We start from the raw sequence: 21,903 nt of genomic DNA on the forward strand, positions 1-21,903 counted from the left end.
TTATGAATTTATTTTTAAAAGTATAGAAAGTAGAAAATAGAATATCCTGTGGTGTCTCTCCTGCTCCATGTCGGCCCGTTTGACGTCCTCCCCCCTTAATGGCTATGTAGTTTTGAAAGATTAATTCTCCATCTTCCGAAAGCAGTAGCCTTTAATAAAGGACACTGAAACAGAGGTAAGCTGCCTTTACTGTTCTTTATTTATTGTTTCTGAGTTATATATTGCAAAAGTGAAATCGCTTGCAAGAGTAAAGTTGGATAGGTAAATAGAAGGCATGGACTACAGTGTGCGGCACGTCGGAAGACGCCTCTGCGTAGGAGGGCGGAGAGAGAAAGCGCGCGCACGTGATACGGAAACAGAGGGGTTGAGATTTGCTTATGCATGACAACAGAGAGACGCAAACATTTCTCATGTTGTCAAGATTTACAACGTGTGGCTGTAGACAATAATAAAATTGCACCGCCGTTGGACTATGGTCAAACGCCTGTCTGGATTAGAGCATTTGTCGCCATACAACATTGTTCACTGCAAGCTATCCAGAGAAAGACTAAGTCGAGCTTATGGCCGCATACACTCCGCAACTTGGCACAAAAATTTGTTCGTGCAGCTTATCGGTATGACTCTACCAATATTGCTTTTTTTTCGAATCAAAGGAACTTCAGCTGTAGTCCTCGTTCCTTAGGGTCTGCCCACAAGCAAATCAGGTTACTGGCTATGGAGGCCAGCACGACGCGACTTACAAGCATTGCGAAAAATATCGGCATGTTATGTAATGAAGCAGCACGGATAGCAAAAGACAGGTCACTTCAGTGCGGCCAATGCCGACTCACTACACGGGAGGGAAGGGGGGGGGGGCGGCGCTGCAGGTGTACACTTGACTGCTCAGCAATCTTTCTCAAACAATCTTAAACAAACTATTCGATGAAAATGATATTTTAAAATCCTATAGCCACTTATGTTAATTTTGTGGTGAACTGCTTCTCTTTCCATAAATAGCCATAGCATCCCGTCTTCAGGCCACAAATGGTCCATCGGGACCATCCGACGGCCGTGTCATCCTCAGAGGAGGACGCGGATAGGAGGGGCGTGGGGTCAGCAGACCGCTCTCCCGGTCGTTATGATGGGATTCTTGACCGAAGCCGCTACTATTCGGTCGCGTAGCTCCTCAACTGGCATCACGAGGGTGAGTGCACCCCGAAAAATGGCAGCAGCGCACGGAGGCCCGGATGGTCACCCATCCAAGTGCCGGCCACGCCCGACAGCGCTTAACTTCGGTGATCTGACAGGAACCGGTGTATCCGCTGCGGCAAGGCCGTTGCCATTAATAGCCAGAGTTATTGCGATATTTTTAAATTATGTAACCCACCACACAAAATTCGATTCATTGAACAGGAGGCGCTATGAAATTATGTTTGGTGTACTTTCGAACTTACATTGCTGGTGTGTATACAGGGTGTCCCAGCTATCTTGTCCATTCAAAATATCTCTGGAACAATAACAGCAATTGGAAAACGACTTTCACCCGTATCAATGTAGGTCTGGGGCCCATGAATGTACATATTTGGAAACATTCTAAAACGAAAGCATATGTGTTTTTTAACACAAACTTATGTTTTTTTAAATGGACCTCCTATATTTTTTCTGCAGCAATCCATAGCATGACAAAGCACATACACAATGGCGTTGATTGCATCGCAATATTCCCATTACATCCCGAGATATTAAGACGCGAAGTTGACGCTTGAAACACCCGACATGCGCTGCTAGCGCACGTCCTGAGGCTCAGGCGTGAACCCCATGCTGCCCGTAATCGCGATGTGATTGACATGCGTAATCACACTTCCATACTTCCATACTTATCAATAGGTCCGAAACAAATAATACGGTCTGCTGCCATCCTGCATTAACGTCGTACATTCCAGCAGGTATCTATCCCATAGGCTATGGGTGATGCGGTTCTGTAACATATCTGTGTACCGCAACATTAGTCACAAATTAACGGATTAACGATAAGCGAAGTTAACTTTGTGACTAACGTTGCGGTACACAGATATGTTACAGAACCGCATCACCCCTAGCCTATGGGATAAATACCTGCTGGGAAGTATGGAAGTGTGATTACGCATGTCAATCACATCGCGATTACGGGCAGCATGGGGTTCACGCCTGAGCCTCAGGACGTGCGCTAGCAGCGCATGTCGGGTGTTTCAAGCGTGAACTTCGCGTCTTAATATCTCGGGTTGTAATGGGAATATTGCGATGCAATCAACGCCATAGTGTATGTGCTTTGTCATGCTATGGATTGCTGCAGAAAAAATGTAGGAGGTCCATTTAAAAAAACATAAGTTTGTGTTAAAAACACATATGCTTTCGTTTTAGAATGTTTCCAAATATGTACATTCATGGGCCCCAGCCCTACATTGATACGGGTGAAAGTCGTTTTCCAATAGCTGTTATTGTTCCAGAGATATTTTGGGTGGACAAGATAGCTGGGACACCCTGTATAACATATCTAATATAACAACTTTTTTCTAAAACTTGGATAAGATCTCTGTCTATCTCCAATCTTGAGAAAATAAATTGTATGGAACGCTCTTACTTCCACCCACCCATAAACTAATCACGCTACTGAAACAAGTTTGTGGCAAATGATAACATTCAGAGGGAGAGTATTCTGAAAATGGTTAACATGTGCAGTTATCACATCATCTGCGATATGCAAGTAACTACATATTCCTGCTGTGGGCCGGCCGGAGTGGCCGAGCGGTTCTAGGCGCTTCAGCCTGAAACCGCGCGACCGCTACGGTCGCAGGTTCGAATCCTGCCTCGGGCATGGATGTGTGTAATGTCCTTAGGATGATTAGGTTTAAGTAGTTCTAAGTTCTAGGCGACTGATGACTTCAGACGTTAAGTCCCATAATGCTCAAAGCCATTTTTGAACCTGTTGTGGAACAATGTAATTTCTTAAGTGCCATCGACAGCTGGTGAAATGTGATTTGGTGTGGGTTTGGAACAACAAAAGTGAAGAAATTAAATGTCCCCATTTATATGAAGAACGAACTTTTTCATACGTTTTCATAACTATTTTGTCCTCACTTGTTCGTTTCATAATACACTGTTCCAGGATTACATTGCAGTCGCAGCTGCATTAGCATGTTAGTGAGGTAAAGCATGTATAAAAGTCCACTGTATTTCGCAAAAGAAACAAAATTCAACACAGAAGCAAGAGAACTGTAGGCGATAGTAAAAACTCGTCACTGATGACATCTCTCTGAGGTAAAAAGATTAAGAAATATGAGAAAAATAAATCGCCACCTCTCCTGAAATTTCTGCTGAGTCCTTACCCTAATGTATTTTAATAATGGCGCATCACAATAACTACGACCATTACCGGAAAGATTCACCATGATGCTGTCATATACGTCTGTAAGATGCGAAAGAATCAAATTTTTTTATCGAGCAGTTCCTTCAGAATAGTTTGAGAAAGACTGAAGAGCATGTAAGTGTGTAAGTAGGCTGTTTATGTTTTCTTATTGGCAACGTTACGTAGCGCTCTGTATGAAAATCACTGGCTGTGCTGTGTGCAGTCTGTGGCTAGTTTGCATTGTTGTCTGCCATTGTAGTGTTGGGCAGCTGGACGTGAACAGCACGTAGCGTTGCGCAGTTGGAGGTGAGCCGCCAGCAGTGGTGGATGTGGGGAGAGAGATGGCGGAGTTTTGAAATTTGTAATACTGAATATCGTGAACTGCTATGAATATTATGATTTTTCAACACTATTAAGGTAAATACATTGTTTGTTCTCTATCAAAATCTTTCATTTGCTAACTATACCTATCAGTAGTTAGTGCCTTCAGTAGTTTGAATCTTTTATTTACCTGGCAGTAGTGGCGCTCGCTGTATTGCAGTAGTTCGAGTAACGAAGATTTTTGTGACGTAAGTGATTTGTGAAAGGTATAGGTTAATGTTATAGTCAGGGCCATTCTTTTGTAGGGATTTTTGAAAGTCAGATTGCGTTGCGCTAAAAATATTGTGTGTCAGTTTAAGCCCAGTCACGCATATAATTTTTCAAAAGGGGACGTTTCAAGTGGAACACTTGGTTGGCAGGTTAACCAATGTTCTCTGTGTGCACCTGTAGGCACACGTAACTGAACTTGTCCGCGCAGGAAGTCAGCACGCGTGTGTTCTCACACCAAGTACAAAATCGCAAATTAATCGTTCAGTATCAGATAACAATGTAGTTGTCTTTGATTACTGACGCTTCATTTAGGTAGTGAACACTATTGTACTCACAATTCCGCTATTTTTTACAACAGAACAGGCATAGTTTTTCATCTAAGAGTAAAATTTACCCTTCACTGATGAGCACTAATGTTGAAAGAAAGTAATCAACGAAGTTCAGTATGTAGCGCAGCTGTGACGCAAGTTTCAAATTTGCAGTTTTTTGTTGTATGTAGAATAGACAGGCTGGCAAAAAGTAAGATTTGGACGAATCTACGTACCTAATAACCGTTCCTCGAAAATAATCTTGTTAAAGGCCTCGGAAATTGCAAAGACCTCACATATGCCACAGACAGAATTCCGTGAGAGTACTGGTTGGTGCCTCAGGTTTATATCGATGAAGTAAAGAGTAATTATAATTAGGGCTTCAGTTACAAACCGCTGTAAAAAAGGAGACGCTGCTCAAACTGAAATAAAATTTGAACATAATATTGTCAAAGAAGGGGAAACGTTATTTAAACAAAAAATTTTAAGTAAAATTTTCACACTAGATGGCGCTGTACGCGTAATAACGTAAATTTATGTGGCGGCAAATGACAGATGAATTGCAATACGATGGCTCTAGTCCGAGTTGCACACTAATTCGACTGTACTGCACGAGTTTGACATTAAAAAAAATGTGGCACTGTTAATTAGGAAAGCCCATCCACCGTGGCAAGATCGTACAACGTCGGATGGCAAAAACGCCAAAAAACGCATAAAAAGCAACCATAAAATCAGTTTCTAATTGACGTGAGACTGAAGTAAGATACGTTCAAGATGTTGTTCTCTTAGGGTTGCCATCTGTCCCGATATATCGGGATCGTCACCGTTATGGATGTTCTTGTCACAACATCCCAGCAACACCCAGTTTTGTCATGGCTTTGCAAAATGTTGTTACGAGCTAGGCTCTGTTACTGAAGTAGCGCCATCTGTTAGTGCAGCATGTAAATGTGGTCTCAGATAATTTTATTTAGTAATTAATTTGATTTAGAAAGTTGAGGAACAGACAATGCCTTTCTATACCATTGAATTTGATTACTTGGGCTATTTTCTTAATAATTGATTGGATGATACTATCTGAAACCGCAGATTGGGTGATGATTGAAATCATAGTCGAGTCCATGTCACGTCGTGTTACGGCACTTCTACTTGCTCTCAAGAGTCCTACACGATATTAGGCAGGTGTTCCAGTTTCTTCTCCCCCCCCCCCTTCCACACGCCCATCAACCATGGACCTTGCCGTTGGTGGGGAGGATTGCGTGCATCAGCGATACAGATAGCTGTCCGTAGGTGCAACCACAACGGAGGGGTATCTGTTGAGAGGTCAGATAGATGTGTGGTTCCTGAAGAGGGGCAGCAGCCTTTTCAGTTGATGCAGGGGCAACAGTCTGGATGATTGACTGATCTGGCCTTCTAACACTGACCCGCATTTAGTATGAGGGCACCACAGTGGAACACGTGGTTGCAGCGGCCAATAGCGGCGTCCCCGATTGCGTACTTAAGCGCCTGCCTGTCGCTCAGCCTGCGTTGTGTCCCTCCGTCTCTCCATCTCCACACCCTCCATCTCCTTTCCCAACACAACTTCCTCCGCCTACCCCTCCCGGTTGATGAGCTTCGCCCTGACATCTACCCTTCCTACCAACTCTAACCCCCTCTTCCTGCCTCCTCCTCAGGGCTCCCTCTCCTCCCCCTCCCTCCTTCTGAGCGGATTTCCCCTCCTACTCCCCCTCCATCTCTTGTGCCTTCTTTCAGTGTCTCTGCGCTCCCTCCTGCCCTGTCTTCCCTTTTCCTCTCCCGCCCCATGTGTCTCCTGCCTCTTCGTGAACCCACGGTTGCCCCTCCTCTCTTCATCCCGCCGCTTCCCCAGCTGCCCCATGCTCTCCCCTCCTTTTCCATCCTCTCTGACCTTTCCCTCGGCAGGTCCCACCTGGTAGTTTTATTCTTCGTCGTGTGTGCTCCATGTGGGTTTTACGTGTGTTGTTTCGGAGTGTTTTTAATACTGTGGCCAACTTTTAACCTGTGCATGAGCATCCAGTGTCTTCTCTGTGTTTTAAGAATCGCCAACTGTGTTTTTTTAACTTTCTGGTGACTTTTTTAACTGTCCCCCATGAACGTCTACATGTCCATGTCTTTTTACCTCCATTTTCTCCTCTTACTCTGTTTTATGTTCCCTTTTTTATCTCCTTATGTATGTATTATTTTATTCTTGTTTTAGTTGTGTCACTCGGCTGAAGAGCGGCGGATTGTCCTGCTGACAGCCCTCCCCTGCCCATATGGGGGGAATGAAATCACAATAAAGAAAAAAAAAAAGCTCAGCCTGCCACCTGACGTGGCTGCCACACGTCCGAGACGTCAGAGGGCGGGCAGTGGGGCGCCTTCGTGCGCTTTACCCACTACTCAACCCTTCATCGACACTTCCTCCACGCCACGGCCTCACCCACCGTGTATCTGTCCCTTGTCCGGCTGGTACTGGAATACGCGGCCGTGGTGTGGGGTAAAGCGGCAGCGACGCACATTGCGACGCTCCAACGCGTGCAAAATAGGGCGCTGCGACTTGCGCTCCACAAGCCGCCTCGATACCCGACGTGGCTGCTACACAAGGAAGCAGGCATCCCTTTCCTGCGGGATCGCTTCCGGCAAATCACCAGAGTGTTCTACAGCAATGCAGAAAACTCTGGCAGCCGCCTGATTCGTGGTCTGGGCCAACAGGTCCACCACAGGCCAACAACACGTTGGCCCGACCTACTGCGAGAGTAGTCTTCTCTTGCAGCCCGATATAGAAACAAAGGGCGTCACAATCAACGACACCCAGTGAGGACAGCTCAACACGTTAGGTCCCACTGCACCCCAAAGAGGTCAACGCAGGAGCAGCCCACACACCTGGCATATATAGCCAGAGTTTTAGAGCAATCAATCAGCCTGCCAGTCTAACCTCGCGTGCGTATCAGGACATATCGCTTCCCATTAGACAACGTATTGACTTTCGTGTTTTCATTACGAGTGGACGTGTTTGTCTTGTGTGTTTCGTGACTCTGTTGTCTGTTCTTGTTGTGTCGTAAGGTATTTGTTTTCCTATTGCCGCCCACAACGCCAATGTGACCTTGAGGGCTGATGAAATAAATCGACTGCTGACTTGCATGGAGTTTTATAAATACGGAAAAGGGAAAAAAGACTTGTTGAAAATTGTGAAATCTGCGGAAAAATGTGGTGTACCAACTACTCCTGCCGCACCTAATTCCGTTTAATTGTGTTCTAAACAGTAAGTAATTATATTAAATAAATTTTTCACTTCATTTCTACACCCCCGTGTCAGAGTGCCCCCATGACGATTTGTATGCGGACGCGATCGAACCTCGGTACGACCGACCTTTTCACAATATGGTCACACTTAATCACATTTTTTATGCTGTAATGTAGCTAACTTAATAGGAATACCAGCCTTCTTGAATGAATCCTTACTAATCTCACGTTAACTCCACTAATGTTATTTGTTTTGTCCCTATCAGTATTCCATCACTCTTCTCCCAAATCATACAGGACGGTGGTCACAAAGCAGTTGTTGAACACTTTTATGACAGAATATGGTGATATCGTGCCCATAAAGAGAAACTCCATTCACTCGTAAGACTGACTAATGAGTTTTTAATCTTGTCAGATGGAGTGAATGCATGCTCCCCCTATACAAACCGTTCATAATTGTGTTTTCAAAATTGGTCTTTAAGTGGCTTGCTCATGACGGCAGTTTTGTAGTCATACCTCCATGTTTAATAACTAGTTCTGTTTTCAATGCAGCAACTTCATTCTTTACTTTAGGTGTCAGGTGACTTTTAAAAACGTATCTAACGCTATCAATGAACAGCCCACAAGGTCTGGTACTCTGATGAGTAGCTAGACAGTCCACAATTAATTGTGTTCTCGTGTAGCCTTTTTCTTAGCAACTAATCACTAAGCCTTTAGTTTTTTCTTGACAAAGTTTACGTTTCAGACTTACATGAAACGGGAGGGAGAGGGGGGGGTGTAAGGGGGAGGGTAGCAGCTTCCCTCCCTTTGCAGTAACTGCTAACAACATGGTGCTGATAATGCTTTAGACTTCAGTAGAGTGTCGATGCAGCATTTAGATTAAATGCCTCTTAAAGTAGAAGAGTTACTTGGTAGTCTTTCTGCTCGTGAAGTGCGGGGTGATTATAACTGAAGTACCAGTTTCAAAACGCTGTAAAAAAGGAGTCATTGCTGACAATGATGTTAAATTTGAAAGGAATATTATCGAAGGAGGGGGAAACGTTGTGGAAACAAGAGACTCTCGGCACGGTTGTCTCAATGCAATATCACGTGCTGCTGGTAAAACCATTTTACAAGAATGGTGACTGTGCGCCAGTAGCTATGCAGAAGTTCCAAACACTCAGGGTACGAGAAACGGCATTGTTCCGATGTCTACCAAGGGTCTGGAGAAAATTATTAAAAAATTCGAAAAGACAGGTTCTTTTGCAGCGCAGTGTGACAGAGAGAGGAAAACAATTGGTCTGAGGTTAGTAGAGGATGTGGCCACAGCATTTCAGGAGGGCTCGAGCGTTGATATGCAATCATGCATTGCTCGGGGAATTGCCCGAACTTTGGATATGCCTGTGAGTACACAGTGCATAAACTTCTACGAATCATCCTGCTTGGTATCCATACAAAATTACACATGTTCAGGAGTTGTTTCATGCTCACCTGAGAGTGAGAAGAAAGTTTGCTCTAGAATTTCTTGCTTCCGTGAAAGTAGTCAATGAATAGCCATGGAACATTCTGTGGACAGACGAAGCCCATTCCCATCTCCAAGGATATATCAGTGCACAGAATTGCAGAATACGTGCAACGAAAACTCCGCTTGCACATCAACGGTACCGCTTCATTCTGAAAGTTAATCGTGTGGTGCTGGTTAATGGTGTCATTTATCTTAGAGCATAATTTTTTGAGAAGATGAGTCCTCGAGTGCTGTTACTGTACCATCACTGGTACACATTATGAGAGACTTTAGCGCACCACTCCCATTTCAACACTTCAACAGGGTCGATGTGTGTGTGTGTGTGTGTGTGTGTGTGTGTGTGTGTGTGTGTGTGTGTGTGTGTGTGACCACTTTAGTGCAAGATGGCTCTCCTTTGCACATTGTACAGCCAGTGAAGCAGCTGCTATTGAAGCATTTTCGAAGTGCTAGAATTATCAGCCGATATTTTCCCACAGCTTGGCCTTCCAGATCAGCCGATTTTAATCTGTGAGACTTCTGGTTTTCATCTGAAAGATGCTGTGTTCAGTGCTGAAATTACAGAAGTAGCTGAACTGAAGACACGCGTTGTGTAACGCATTCTGATAGTGACCGTCTAGGTATGGTTGAACTGCAGACAGCACGAGCCGTGCACCTCCTTCCTTGTGGAATGACTGGAACTGATCGGCTGTCGGACCCCATCTGTCTAATAGGCGCTGCTCATGCATGGTTGTTTACTCTATGGGTGGGTTTAGTGACATCTCTGAACAGTTAGAGGGACTGTGGGACTGTGTCTGTGATACAGTATCCACAGTCAACATCTATCTTCAGGAGTTCTGGGAACAGGGGTGATGCAAAACTTTTTTTGATGTGTGTTTATCGCCTTAGTTCGTTCAAAGTCCAATAGAGGAAGCTTTGTCCTTCATGCTGCGTTCATAAAGCATTAGTTCACTTTGAATTCTTGACTGGCCATCAAAGTCCGTTGTACAGAAGTAGATAACAGGCTATACCTTGGTTAAAAACGTGGATGACTACGACAGTGCGTTGCACTCACATCTCTTCTTGTGTATCTCAGTCAAGAATTCAAAATAAACCAATGCTTTATAGACATTGCATGAGGGACAAGAGATCTCTCTCTTGGGTTGTGGAAGAGCTACGGCAATATCTTTTACCATCTGTGTGTAATGCCGACAGTGCTCTTACTTAACAGACTATATGGTGTGTTCTTGGTCAGCTTCATCAATCAATGGAATTAAAAGGCTTTCCAGAACATCTAAGTACGATATTCTACTGACTGTTTTCTCTTGGAGAAAGAAAAGACTACAAACTCTGCTCTTGCTCAAAGCACCAAAGAAATTAGCTTTTGGGCTATGATGATCATTTCATAAAGTGCATTTTTAACCATCAGCTGTTTATTTGGCCCATTAGTCGTCAGCCGGTTTCAGTTATTAACAATCATCCAGGATGTAGGATACAAAAGATTAGTTAAAAGCATTCCATATTCCTTTGAAGCTGAACAATATCGAAATAACTCAGTAAAATTGTACAAACACCTGAAATAGTTTGTCTTAGAATGCTTGTTTTTCCAGCGATGTCTGTGTATTTGACATGGGATATGCTTATCAATATTCTAAGACAAATTATGTCAGGTGTTTGAACAATTTGACTGGATAATTTCTATATTGTTCAGCTTCAAAGGAATATGGGATGATTTTAACTAATCTGTTGTGCCCTACATCCTGGATTATGGTTAATAACAGAAACCGGTAGATGACTAATGGGGCAAATGAACAGTTGATGGTTAAAAATGCGTTTTGTAAAATACTTTACGGCTGTCGAACTTCACCTCATAGAAAGATATGGTGGACATTTTCCAAGGTTTGCCGTGGACTTTTTTTCTTGGCCAAGTTGTACTGTTGGGTTTAACTCCACCACTTTATTGAAATATCTGATCATCACTGACGATAATGTTTCCAGTGAAATCTTCGTCTTTATACGATCAATTAACATTTTCTCAGAAAAATGATTACAAGCACTCCTATGAATGTCTTTTTAGTTGTTGCACCATTTGAGCCATGGTAAAAATTGCTGTTTTGAAGAGCGCATCACAGTGCGTTGTGTGAAGCAGTCGCCCTCCGTTTCTGGCCGTGGCGCTGCTGTGGCAATCGCAGCTTTGGTGTCTCCCTCTGGTGGGAAAGGGGAAAGGTAGCCCGCTCACGTGCATTGAAGGGGCGCTATGAGCTTGCTAGGGGGGTGTCTGGTCAGTTGGTCACCCGGGTCAGTGCGGGGCAGTCAGTGTCTGTCTATCGTTCAGAGTGTTAGTACGTCTGTCGTTTGGATCGAACTTTAAAGCCGGCAAACTGAGAGTCTTGCCACTCTGCCAGAAACAGAACTCAGGTAGTGGTCACCCGGTCGGGCTGAGTTCCTGCATCTGAGTCTGCGCGTTAGGCCGCCAGTCTGCTCGAGTTGTTCAGGCAACGGTCATTGGCGGTTGGATCGATCGGTTGGTTGGTCGCGCACTGAGACACAAGATGACTTGTCCGCCTTGAGCGTCGGTGCATGTGAGGTCGCCACGTGAGTCCAGTGGGCCGCGCCGTATAGCGAGGGGTAGTGGCTTTGCAGCCGACACGAGAGCAACAGGCGTCAACCCACGACATCGGTCTGGCCAGTGTGAGCTGCGACGCCATGAGACGGGAGTTCGGCGCGCCTTCATGCGTCCGTTGAAGCAGCTGGCAGCAGACGGTTCGGAAGAGCGTTTTGGGGGTGCTGCGCCAGGTCTTCGCCAGACATCGCAGTTTATTAGATGTTAAGTGATATGTTGTTTCATTTACTTGTTAAATTCTACTTGTTTTCTTGGTCAATCTCTCGTCCCCAGCTTGCTCGTCTGTCTCTCGTCTGCACTGGTTAGGCAGTTAGTGACTGTCTGTCTGTCGGTCTGTCTGCCATTCGTTAATAGCTGCCTCTGTCAGGTTAGTCGGATTCGGTGTTAACGAATTTATTGCTAAAAGTGTAACGGCCGAATTCCTGAAATATGTTTTTATCTTGCCTATCATCTTGAGAGGCGGTATATGTGTAATGTAGAGCATGCCTGGCCAACCTTGTATATTTATGTAAGACTGCTGTTCATGGGTTTTTATTTAAATGGCCATTTTAGTATATAAAGTTGCCACCCTTCCACCATAAGACTTTTTTTTTAAAATCAAGTTGTACCTTCGGTGGCAAGTTAATCTTTTAATGTCAGTGTCTTGTACCATTTCCATCCCTCCTACGGGGTGCATAATATATGTGCTTGTGTGTGTTGTTAAAAGTTTTAGTTGAAAGTGATCTGGTGTGTTGCAGATTTGCACCAGTGTAGTCTTTCAGAGGTTGTTGTGAGTGGTCATGACTATGGGCATGTCAAAAGGGAGCAGCAAGGTTCTCAGCCCGAAAGCTCATACAGTCAAAAATTTGTTCTTTCTGCCTCTGAATAAATTGTAACTTGATATTTAGAGGGTGCTATCTGATTATAATTTTAAGTCTGTTTGTAAGAAAAAGGCTTTTAGGAATAAAATTTCCATTTGTTGAAAGAAATTTGATTTGTTTTCATCAGTTACCCACTGGCAACTACTTCCACGCACACATAGTGTGATTAAATGTGTTAATGTTCTTGATGAATCGCTAGTAAATAAAGCAAATTCTTAAGAAAAGGTTTTGAAAGTAAATTCATGGTTCACCATTGTTAATTTGTACGGTTTGAGATGCAAATGTGTTCTTAAGAGACGCCAAACTGTCACGTGTGGGACGCTCAGGTTACGAGAAGCACATCAGGTCAATGTTGAAGGCTGTCAAGAAAGCTCTGCCTCACATGCTGTGCATCATCAAACACTGAGGCTGACTTGAGGTTTTTTAGGGCTTACCGAGCACCCTGTTGAAAATAACAGCTATGTCTGTCATAAATGGCTGGCCTACCTGAAGGATCTTCGCCGTAGTCGATGACAGAATAACGTCGCTGATTCTTCAAATTAGAAGGCACAGGGATCACGCTCGGGACCAGTGAAGGCAGCCATCTTTGCTGCAACTGTCGCTAGTGCTTGCAGTGGTGTGATTCGCAATAGCATACTATGTGAGTCAAACGTCTATCTATTTTCCTACAAAGTTACGTCAAGAGTGAGTCTTAAGTCGTATGAATAAATTTTTAAAGTTACGAAGTCCTTTCAGAAACACTTAGTATTGGGGACAATATTGTATCTGGCTGGGATTATTAGAGGAGATGTGCAGAACGGATATGAACTGGACTGCCTTACGACGTGAGGCACACTGCAATACAGTGAAGAACAGCGACAAAAGAGCGTCGGAAAGTGGACGCGCCTTGGCGCACCCGCCGCCGTGCTGGCGCGCCCCGGTGTCCTCCGACTTGGCGGTGCGCGCCCCGCAGTCGCCGACGGCCGTGCAGTTGGCGCCCTGCGGGAACAGCTGGTGGTGCGGCTTGCGGAAGATGCCGGCGGAGACAGAGTGTAGGGGCAGCGACTGTAGCGTGGCGAGTCGTTTGGGGTGCACCCTGCGGCGGGCGCCAGCCAATCGGATGCGCGCGTCCACGAGGCGCTCGGCGGCGGCGCGGCTGCGCAGTTTGTCGCAGTTGGCCGCCACGGTCAAATTGGGCAGTGGCTGCTCCATCAGCGCTTCTGCTGCCGCGTCTGGCGGCACGGTGGGCTCCACCACCGCTTCTGCTGCTGCGTCTGGCTGCACGGTGGGCGTCGTATCCTCGTCACAAGTGCAGCAAAATCCCTACCACAGACAATTACCAACAATACCGCCTCTCCTCAGGACACCAGGCACCTGCGTCTGCAGAGCGTTATACGGTAGTTCTCGGCTTACTATTCATCCGGTCTAAGATACAGGGTGATCAAAAAGTCAGTATAAATTTGAAAACTTAATATACCACGGAATAATGTAGATAGAGAGGTAAAAATTGACACACATACTTGGAATGACATGGGCTTTTATTAGAACCAAAACAAAACAAAATTTACAAAATGTCCGACAGATGGCGCTGGACAGCAAAATGTCAGTGACTGCACATGACAATCGTGTATAAAACGAGCTGTAGTGAGAGAGAGAATCAGATGCGCCAGCAGTTGCAGCATGTTGACGTTACCTGTAAAGGCGCTTTTAGTGAAGCTGTATTATAAGAATGGGGAATGTGCTAGTTCACTGTTACGATCCTATCGCCATAGGAAGGGGATTCGAATGGGTAAAGGTCCGTTGACAAATGCAGCTGTCGCGAGAATGATTTCGAAGTTCGAAGCCACGGATTGTTTAGACGATAGACCCCGTAGTGGCCGACTGAGCACAAGTTCGTCTATGCACGGGGAAATCAGCGCTCGTGCAGTCGCACGTCGCACAGGCATTCCATACACTACTGTTTGGTTGGCACTTAGGCGTACCCTCCGATGCTATTTGTACAAAATCGATCGGCATTATGAACTGTTACCTGGCGATTTAGTGAAGCGGAGGGCATTTGCGGTGTGGGCGTTTCAAAAGATGGCGGAAGATGACGATTGGTTGAGTAACGTGTTGTGGACCGACGAAGCTCATTTCACGCTCCGAGGGTCTGCCAACGCCCACAACTGCAGAATTTGGGGTACCGAAAATCCTAGAACTGCCACGGAAACTCCATTGCACGACGAGACAGTCACGGTATGGGTCGGATTTACCACATCCCCCCCTTGTCAGGCCTTTTTCCTTCGAGGAAATGCGTGATTCTGGTTGTGTAACTGCTACCGTGACAGGTGAGAGGTACGCCGATATGTTACAGAATTGCATCATTCCCAGCCTGGCTGATAAACACCTGCTGGAACATACGATGTTTATGCAGGATGGCGCTCCACCCCATATTGCTAGACGCGTGAAAGATCTCTTGCGCTCGTCGTTCGGTGATGATCGTGTGCTCAGCCGCCACTTTCGTCATGCTTGGCCTCCCAGGTCCCCAGACCTCAGTCCGTGCAATTATTGGCTTTGGGGTTACCTGAAGTCGCAAGTGTATCGCGATCGAACGACATCTCTAGGGATGCTGAAAAACAACATCCGACACCAATGCTTCGTCATAACTTCGGACATGCTTTACAGTGCTGTTCACTTCCTCGACTACAGCTATTGTTGAGGAATGATGGTAGACATAGTGTGCATTTCCTGTAAAGAACATCATCTTTGCTTTGTCTTACTTTGTTATGCTCATTATTGCTATTCTGATCAGATGAAGCGCCATCTGTCAGACATTTTTTGAACTTAGTATTTTCGTGGTTCTAATAAAACCCCATGTCATTCCAAGCATGTGTGAAAATTTGTACCTCTCTATCTACATTATTCCGTGATTTATTCAGTTTTCAAATTTATACTGACTTTTTGATCACCTGGTATATACAACTCAATAGTTCCTTTCACAAGCCTACCGTACGTACTCTTCATCACCTATTTCGCCCATATTTATGGTGAATCCAGCTCTTGGACAGAAATGAAAATGACAGAAGTGGGAGCTTCAGATAGCCAAGTGTTTACAGAAAAAGCAGTTTTGACACATGTCGACTGTGGCATAAGCCATTCGTGACAGCGTAGTTTCCAGGCAGCGTTTGGCACAGCGAAATAAGAAAGGTAATTCGATGGCTGCTGGGTCTAGTCATACGTGGAAACCATTTTTCCTTCTTTTCCTTTCAGTTTTTACGTTGCTTTTGCCGCAAACAAGTCGGTATAGTGCTCAATTTATTGTATTGTTTAATATTTTCATTAAAGGTACGAAAAGGAAATCCAAAAGCTAAATACAGGAATGTCCTCATTACTTTATCAAAATCTTGGAAACACCTAACATCCTTATACAAAAAGTTTTTCACGGACGTGATAAAGCCCTATGTGGAAGAGAGCAAATTTCTTCTGTTAATTAACTCGTGGGGAGAACAGACAAATCCACAGTTACACGACGAGGTTTCTCAAGATGAAGAAACATTGCCAACTTGCAGTATTAATGTGATTCCCCTTAAATAAACACCACTAGTGCAAACCTGCGATATCTGTTTTTATCGTCAGATAATAAATTTAATCAGAAACTTTCAAAAATGTTTTATCTCATCGAGATAAAAATAAATCACTGCCGCTCGGGATTATCCGAGCGGTCTAGGGCGCAGCAGTCATGGACTGTGGGCCTCGTCCCGGCGGAGGTTTGAGTCCTCCCTCAGGCATGGGTGTCTGTGTGTTTGTCCTTAGGATAATTTAGGTTAAGTAGTGTGTCAGCTTAGGGACCGAAGACCTTAGCAGTTAAGTCCCATAAGATTTCACACAAATTTGAACAACAAAGAAATCACCGCATCAAAATACATTCCACAGTGCATAACCAGGAATACTCGCTAATGTTTGACACGTGGTTTTCTGTGTAACAGTGCGATGACACACAACTGTTTGTGAATATTAGGTGAGTTTGTTTTTCTACAGCAACTTTAAAACAACCATCTAATAGAAAAAAATAGCGCTTACAAAGTGTGGAAGATGATGAGAAAATTATTGCTTCTTCTATTTTTACAATGAACATCACATCGGCGCGTCTGTATTATCAACAGTAAAATAACAAAAATATCTAATTTTATACACTGATCAGCCAGAACATTATGACCACCGACCTACTATCGATATAAACCCTTTCAGGTGACAGCAGCGTTACCTTGGCGAGGGATGACTGCTAGACAGACATACACACGGTGCGTGTAATATCAGTGAGCATGCTGTCCGTGAGTAGAATGGGGAAAGCGCCCGATCTGAGTTTGAACGAGGGCAGATTGTGATGGCCTGGAGGCTCGGCACGAACATTTCGGAAACTGCACGAATATTCATGTGTCTGAAGAGTGTTGTGGTTAGTGTCTTCCCAAAACCAAGATGAAACCATGTACAGAGGTCGTGGGGATGGGCCGCCACCCCCCTCTTACATATGTCTGAAATCGTAGCCAGGGAAGACAGATAAAACAGGACAGGTGGCGAACTGTGGCGGAAATAACATAGACTTCAGTGCTGGACAGAGTAAAAGTGTGTCTGAACACACAGTGCACCGAACACACCTAACGATGGACCTCCGCAGCCAACAATCCACACATGTGCCAATGTTAACAGCCTGATATCGGCACTATGGCTGAAACGGGCACGAGACCATGAGCATTGGATATTGGCGCAAAGGCGGAGCGTTGCATGGTCAGATGAATCCCGATACCTTCTTCATCATGCCGAAGGAGAGAAGCGAATCAGTCGTCTTCCAGGGAAGTGCTCCTTGACACCTGTAGTGCGGGGCAGAGACAAGCTGACGGTGGTTCGGTTATGCTCTGGGGAACATTTACATGGGCATTCGTGGGTTCAGTGCAGCTGATACAAGGAACCATGATGGCTGAGGGGTATCGTACATTGGTTGCAGACCACTTACATTTGATTTTTCAACAAGATAATGCGCCATGTCACAAGGCTAGAAATGTGATGGAGTGGTTCGAGGAGCACAGTAGCAAGTTGCAAATGATATTCTGCCCCCAACTCGCCAGATCTGAACCCGATTGAACACATCTGGGATGTGATTGATCATGGCATCAGAGCTCATGCCCCCCTCCCCGGAATTTACGGGAATTAGGCAACTTGTGTGTGCAAATGTGGTGCGAACTCCCTCCAGCGACCTACCAAGGCCTCAATGCCTCTGTGGCATGACACGCAGCCACTGTTATCCGTGCCAAAGGTGGACATACCGGCTATTAGGTAGGTTGTTATAATGTCCTGGCTAATTGGTGTATACAAAGATCACATGTACAGCTTAAAATTCATTCCTAGAAATTTTTTAACAATCTGAAATTTTCCTTCGCATTTCTCTTTCGCATGTTTCTTATGAAAATATTAATGATTACAATATATTGAACATTATTTCGGTTTTTTGCAGTAAAAGTAACAAATAAATTGAAAATAAAAAGTCCCTGTATAGGCAGTCGGCCCTGCGACCTTCTTATTACTGTTCTGTACTCTTGCCACTGCGCCAATCGCTGCCTGGAAACCACGATAACATAAATGACTCATGATTTTCCTCATCCCTCCCAAATTTCTGTTTTACCCAAATGCTTAGCATCTGGCACTCCCACTTCTTTCACTGTAATTTCTGGCCAAGAAGTACATACGGCATGAATTTTGAGAAAATCTGTGATGATAAGTAGATGCAGTCCCCATGTTAGTCAGATTTAAGCCTTCTGCTAAATAGCAACTTTGTTATCTCAACTGATTGCTCATGGCATTATATTTCTGTACTGAGCAAACATTTTTGTTTACTCGTTGGCAGCAAAAATTGGGTGCCTTGCGAGAAATGTCTGCAGTGTGGAAACACTGAGGTTAGAAGGGGCCATTCTTTTTACAAAGAAAAATATTCTTTTTCTGTGTCCTGACTGGTTTATTGCTACACACCACGAATCCATTCCTCTCCTGTCCCAACATTTTCATCTCAGAGTACCAACTCAAACTTACATCCTCAATTTTATGTCGAATGTATTCCCGTCTCTATCCGTAGTTTTTGCTCTCTACTACTCCCTCTAGTACGATGGAAGCTATTCCCTCATGTCATAACAGACAATAAGAGGGCAAATAGAGTTGTGGCGAGCTTTGTTAGTGTGGGTTGCCTACATCAGGAGCAAGTATACACTCAGGAATAAACCTATTGTTTTCTTTTGACTGACAGGTTATGGCCCCCAGGGGATAATCCTTTGATTCACAGGTAATGATTCCCTGAGGATAGTCCTTCTTTTTGATTGACAGGGCCTTAGCCTATTGTTCCACCATCCCTCCCCCTCCTCCGCCCCCTCCTCCTCCCAACCCCTCAGGAAGCCTCCAACCGTCCCCCTCAACCTCACTGATACAAGTACGTTTTCAGGCCTGGATTATTCGTATTGCCCTCTCTCACTCTATCAATTTGATTGACTACTTAATTAAATTTATCAATTAATTAATCCATCCCCCTTTGGTTAACCCCTCAAATATCTCCTCACCTATCTGGAAATTGACAGCTCTGTGCTAGATCTTACGTCAAGAAATTCAATTACATACATACAAAATTCAGTTTGCAAGGGTCAGACCTCTCCGCTCATCATTATCTGCTGTTTCGTAAGTTTCTGGTCTTATAAAGCAGTAACTAAATCGATCGCTTTTTTTTATTCCGATTGCACGAGGAATACCATTTGAAACAACCATCACACGTAATTACACTGTTAAAAATCTTTCGATTACAATGCACGCACCATCCAGCGTTTCCATCTGCAGACCTGCACCTAATGCCGGCTCGCTCCAGGACACATACAGCTCCCTCAAGGTTCTGAAAAGTGTGCCTGCGTCACACGCATATACAAGAAGGTCCGCTCAGTCCCCGTGACTGACAGACCTGATGTCACACTAATCCCCAAACAATTGCATCTGAGAAATTCCTCTATTTCTCCTCCTGTCATGCAAGGCCTGCACACACCATTGGTCACGGTTCGACAGAATCACAAACAAGGCAGCGTTTACCTGTTAAACCCCTGCAGAATACCAGTGCACATGAGATGCCTTCTTTCCAAGGCATATTCCTGACTGAGAATGGATTCGGCCATGGTGGCTAACCCGCCATCTGTGCTGGGGAGAGAGGAGCTTGTGACAAGAAAGTCAATTATACAGGTATAGCACAGGATACAGTGTTTATTTATAAAATTCAATTTACAGGGGCTTGATCCCACTTTTGTTTGGTGGGAAAAGCTCACATCCATCAACTACAAGTCCTAATTACATAATTACACTACTAAAGATTGAAGCAGTCGTCTTATTGGAAAATTTTCCTGTGTACACTCACCTTGACATGCAGGAATCGACTGAGCTAGTGCACACTGCCACACTGCCACCACCAGAGCGTGTTCCAAACCCCCCCTACTCCCCTACTCCTCGCACCCTTCATCACACTGTGCTGGAGAAGATGGATGTCATGACCTGACATTCAAATCAAAGTCAATAATATATTGATAAGTATTCTTTAATTAATCAGTTTACAGGTGGCATAGTTCCACCACTTGTGTAGACACCAGGGCTGCACCCCTCACCCTTGCTCCCTATGACATAATAACTGTTATCACAAAGGAATGGAATTAAATGCGATATATTACCCACCATTTGGGGTCTCCTGCATGTGTGCCTATCGTTAGGCCGCCGCCACAAAAGTGAAATCAGCCCAATGTCATAATTAAATATCATGTTGGGAGATGCATTTTGTAGGTTGTGGACCACTTAAACCAATTTTACATTTTCTAAGTAATTTAACTGATTTTTTAAAAAATTCAGTATATTTAATTAGTCATCTGAATTCATAATGTTAACTAAATACCTATTTTTTACAATAACACAACTAATTATATTAACTAACTGATTTCTAACTTCATTATTTTATTTACAAAGCGATTGTAACATAATAACATGTATTAGTTAATAAAATTAAGTTAATTTTTAGAAAGTCACATTGTGAATAAAAGTAAATAAAACGTATTAGTTAACGAAGTATATTATTTTCAAAATCACATTCGCATTGTGAATTTAAGAATGTAATGAAAATTTATTAGCTACCAAAAAAAATTATTTTAAAAAATCACATTGTGAACTCTATATCATGAAATTCATTATTTCTTTTTTTTAGGTTTTTCCTTCCTTTATATTTTAATTTCATTTGTCATTTCTTAATTATTTCAAATCAAAATCAGCAATTAATTTAGAATACCTATTTGGTAAAATAACTTAATAACTTTAAAAGCATTATTGAGTTCTAGATAAAGTTGTTCTCCATATCTAGTATTTAAATATTCACAGTTTGTAATGTTATATAAAACCTTTATCTTTAGCTCGTTTCCTTTTTTAATTTCTTTAGAAATACTTAAGTTGTTGAGCTTCTTGATTAAAGTAGTTTACACTTATAAAGAAAAATTTTTTTATAAGTTTAAAAAATAAATTTGTAGTTTGTTTTCTACATATATTTAAAAACTTATAGCCAAATGATTCACTGAAACTTATTCTCCTCTTTTATTTTTTATAAATCTAATAAAAAGATAGTGATTGTCCTATTTGTTTCAGTAATGAAAATAATGCAATCATATTTTTCATAAAAAACCTATTGATGAATGCTTAAAAGAAAAAGAAAATTGTCCACTTTGTAGAACTATAATTAAAAATAAAGTATCAGAAAAAATTGAAATAATTGATATTTATGCTATCTGTGAAGCTCAAGATGAAGCAGCATATTTTGGTGAATGAGTATATTATGGTGAAGCACGATATTATGATGGTGATTAATTATATATTTAAATTGTAAAAATTAAAAAATTGTACTTTATCAGAAATCTAATAATTTTTATATGTAAATGGAGCAAGTTCAACAAGAATCTTCTATAAAATCTAAATTTTGTAAAGATTGTAATACAGAGCAATCAACTGATAAGTTAAATTTACAAAATTAAAAAAATGGTTATACAACTATATGTAGAACATGTATAAATAAATATCATGTAAAAAATTATAATAAAAATCGAATTCCATGTGTATGTGGAAACGTGCTGCTAATATTATTTTAAGGAACATTTACGATTAAATCCAAGTGAAGAACATTCAAAAATATTATTAAAAGTAAATAATGAAGAAAAATCGACAGCTACAATGAATAATGAAAAAGTTTTAACTGAAGAAACACCTACATCTACAATGAGACATAAAAATTGTCATGAGGTTAAATATTTAAATTGTTTTTACATAAATCCTTCACATAAAGATAATCATAATAATAAATGTAAGTAGTGTACTTTAGAATATATTAAGTATAAGAAAGCTTTTAACTTTATGATCTAATATTTATTAAATAATAATCC

The 21,903-nt window shown here is 42.9% G+C and overlaps 1 pseudogene; it reads right to left on the reverse strand.

Moving 5' to 3' along the window:
• Positions 1-1,202: 1,202 nt before the first annotated feature.
• Positions 1,203-1,320, reverse strand: LOC124559116 (annotated as a pseudogene).
• Positions 1,321-21,903: the final 20,583 nt, after the last annotated feature.

The sequence above is a fragment of the Schistocerca americana genome, chromosome 1, assembly GCF_021461395.2.
Source record: "Schistocerca americana isolate TAMUIC-IGC-003095 chromosome 1, iqSchAmer2.1, whole genome shotgun sequence".
In the NCBI taxonomy this organism is placed as follows: domain Eukaryota; kingdom Metazoa; phylum Arthropoda; class Insecta; order Orthoptera; family Acrididae; genus Schistocerca; species Schistocerca americana.